Source organism: Geospiza fortis, unplaced genomic scaffold (assembly GCF_000277835.1).
Source record: "Geospiza fortis unplaced genomic scaffold, GeoFor_1.0 scaffold878, whole genome shotgun sequence".
Classification (NCBI taxonomy): Eukaryota; Metazoa; Chordata; class Aves; order Passeriformes; family Thraupidae; genus Geospiza; species Geospiza fortis.
This window is the reverse complement of record NW_005054471.1, coordinates 544897-549014: the sequence shown is the minus strand read 5'-3', so window position 1 is coordinate 549014 and position 4118 is coordinate 544897.

Below are 4118 nucleotides of genomic sequence, written 5' to 3'. Positions count from 1 at the left end.
AATAACTTCGAGTCCCCTGAGCTGCCCAAGAAAACATCCCATCTCCACCTCCCTCGCACTCGCTCAGCAGCACCAACCTGCAGTGCAGCGGTGGCAGCCACCACAGTGTGTGTGGCATCCATAAACACGTCACTGTACCCTGGCATGAGACCCTTTCCCCACCCAGAGCCAGGTCACAGATCCTGACATCCATGATGCTCAGTTGTCATGACACATCCCCAGTCCTATTCTGCCTTCCGTCATACAGGAGTGATGGATACTGATGCACCCACAGGTTCCCCAGGCCCTACAGGACAGGTACCCAGCTCAGTTCCCCCCTCTAATTGCACAGACATGCGCCAACATCTGTCCTGGACAGGGAACATTTCCTGCAGTGGTTACTGCTGTCCACCTCAGAGAGCACAGGGATTCAGACCCTGCATGCCCCAAGGAAGCAAAAGCACCAGCACCTACTGCATGCTCTGTCCCTGCCCACTCCCTCAATGACTGCTCTTCCCATTTGACTTTGAGTATTCATATTTTTCCTCAACCTTATCTAGAATTTGAGACTAGACACAGGGACTTGTATGTACTCAGACTGCTGGTTTGTCCTGACCTAGCCTGCTTTGTCCCTTGCTGAACCCTCCTCCTGCACAAACAGGTCATTTGGTGCCATGCCAGCTTGAGTGACACTTTATAAGAAGGTAGTTTGCCAAAGAAGAACCCTGCCACCATCACTGTGTGGCAGCAATCCCGGCTCCCCTTGGTGCAGCTCGGCCCCTCTCCCCAGGCCCAGTACATTGAACCTTCTGTGGTTTTGTTCCTTTCCAGCAGCAGCAATTTCTCCTCTCCACCTCCCTCCCACTCCCCATCCTCTGGGCTGTACTTGCAGTACCACTGCCCTTACTGAAAGTTGAAACAAAGCAGGCAATCAGTTTGGGACTGATTTTGTGAAGCATTAATTCTTCTATCCTGTTCTCATGTGGAGACGCTGCTGCTCTCCTCATTTACTCCATAATTACACAGCACTGTAACTTTTCCCTCTCCATTATTTCTCTCCCAGCAAATCAGAAGTGAGGGGTTGCAAAGTCTCCCTTTCACTCACCACCATCCCTGGCCAGGCCTGGATGTATTTTCTCTGTATGTACTTGATTCTTGGATGCATTGGCTTTATCTTGGGGTCTGGCACCATGTGCCAGGCTGAATCTTCTCTGCAGTTCTCACCACGGGAAATAGGACATAGCTTTGGGAATGAGAGCCCCAGTGCTTCACACATGGGCCGCACACCTGGTCAGTTGTGCAGAGCTTCCAGACACCTTTGCATCCCCAGGGATTTGGCCTCTCTGGACTCTCTGGAGTCCCACTTCGGAGGGCTGCTGGGAAGCACTGGTGGGTGTTGGGGAAGGGCCAAACCCCTGTCCTGTCCTTTGGCCTGGGCTGAGAGCAGAATGCAGGGCTTGCTCTGTTCTCGGGGTGTCCTCTCATGTCTCTGTTCCAAAGGGGGACAAGCACAGCTCCAGGCTCTGCCACCAAACCTGAGTGATGGAGGTGATGAGCAGGAGCCCCATTCCCAGCTGGAGAAAGTGTGGAAGTTAGTGGACAGCTTCAGGGCCATCTGGACAAGACCAATCTCTTTTCCCCAAGGAGCAGAGCAATGCATCCAGAAAAAACACCTGCAGACAGCAGCAACTACAGACATGTCTGCCAGGCAGGAGAGGATGACTGTGCTCAGATACCTCATGACAGGCACCCAGGGAGACCAGATCCAGTTGAAACCCCAAAGGACTACCCTCTGAATCAGAGAGACATGAGAAAGCTACTTGACTTGCAGATGGTGGCCTATAACACACTGTTAACCACTCCCCATTTCATACTGCCTCCACACCCTGCCCCATCTGCCCATCCTCTGTCTCCAAGAAAGAAACAGGCAGAGAGGAAAAGCCTCCTTGCTACAGCCTCCGGCCAGACCATTAGATGCTCAGCCAGCCCCTGCCAGCATCCTCAGCTCACTCACTACTGCATCCCCTCCCATTTCAGCATCAATACTGGCTGGTATATTGGGTTCCTGATGCAAAGCTCCAGGCAAGGCTGTTCCCTGCCAGGAGCAGACAGTGGCCTGGAGATCTGCAGAGCCATCACACACCAGCACAATGCCATACAGCAAGTCCAAGGGCTGAGAGGCAGAAAATCCCATGAGACCATGTCAAGATGCCCAGAGTCAGGCAGCTCCACATGTCTGCTTTTACTTTTGAAGACAAGACAGGGCCACATCAGCATCCTCTAGCATTCCTGAGGGAGTGTTTGGGAATTTTAACCCTGTCCTTTCTCCTCTGCACAGGGTTAGATCTTTACCTGCCCACTATCCATAAGACGGGATACTAAGGAAGCAGCAAAATCAGAGAGATTGTAGTTATGGGCTATGGGTAGACAGGGAACCAAACCACTACCACTGCAGCACCAGCAGAATCTTCTGCCCTCAAAAAACATTACCTGCATCCCTCTGAGCACCACCTGCCATGGGGCCAGGGCAGACAAAAGGAAGGAGGTTTGGTAGGCAATGGAGAACAGCCAAGACCAAAATAAAGGTAACCTAGCTTGTTCTTTGAGGAAACTCTCCTTGCAGACAATCCCTGTGATATTTTTATTTTTATTCTAGAAGGTCACATATTTGATAGCCCCACAGAGATATGAAGATTTCTACAGCAGTCAGCTGGGCACCACTTGCTGTCCCAGTGAACTCCTCACAGCTCATCTGGCATGCCAAGAATTAGATGCCAGGCAGATCTGCAATGGAAAGGCATCAGATGGACACACTTCCAGTAGATGCAGCAGGGTTTGTCTCCAACCTGTGCTTCAGCTTGGAGAAGCTACCCACCTCCAGCTGTGACTTTCAGGGACAGCACCTCTGCTGGAAGCACCTAGGGACACCCCTGTCCTGGAAAGAATGTTTCAGGGACAAAATTTCCAATTGATAGACTGGCTGGATGGACTAGAGCAGCTCAGTGTGCTTGACACCCAAACACAGAGCAGAAACAACTTGGTCAAAATTTAACTTGGAGAGAGAACGACATTCCCAGGAGAAACCAAGTAAATAGCTTGGCCGAAATGTAACTTGGGAGAGACATGCCCAGGAGGAACCAAGTGCTACAGGACAACTTTGCTGACGAAAGCAGGGCAAAGGCTGGAAGTTGAAACAGAGCCAACCCAAACTTCAGCAGGCGTCATCCACGTGCAGATGGGTCCCCAAGGGTGACTGACGCTATTTGGGTTCCCTGGCACAGCTGGCCTTCCTCCCAGGGAGATGTGGAGGTCAGGTGTGAGTGACAAGAATGATGACGGGGCTGTGGGGCTGCTGCTGGCTCTCATTTATTATCATCCTGCCTTGCTGGGTAGCATCACAACCAGAGTCAGGACACTCCAGAGTCTAGTCCCACGCTGGCTGCTGATTCCCACAGCAACTTGGGACAAATTGCCACATTCCAGCATGCCAAGCTAGGGTGGTGACACTGCCTTCCTTCTTCCAACTGCTTAGATACGGGGCTGGCAGAAACAGCTCCAGGGGGGCTTTCCCTGCCCACACAATCTTCATGCCCAGTTTAGACCTCTGCGTTGGTGGTTCAGTAAGGGGGACAGCAGGCTAGGTCAGGACAAACCAAGGCGTCCAAAGGCAGGATCTGCTGAGTGGAACCTTCCTTTTCCCCAGGCTCTACCACAGAAAAAGCACTGCAGCATCCCCCATGCTGACCTTTCCTCCCACTCACTCCTGCCTTCAGGAGCTGGCCCCTCCAGCAGAGCATGAGCACAGGTGGGGACAGCAAGGGACTGGAGAAGACCCAGTCCTCCCACACACTGCCACTCAGAGCCGCTCGCATCTCACCCGCGCACCTGACGGGGGTGGCAGGGAGAGCCCCGCTGAGCTCATCCGAGGGGGCTGGCAAAGGTCAGCCCGGGAGATGGTCTCCAGCAAGGGCTGCCTGCCAACCACCGGCTGGGAACCACTCAAGAATAGCGGCAGGAAGGCAAAAAAGAAAGGAGAAAAAAAGAAGAAGAAGAAAAAAAAATATGAAAAAGAAAAAATAACTCAGCTGGCAGCACAGACGCTGCCGGGAGAGGAAGCGGCAGGGTGAGACACGGACAAG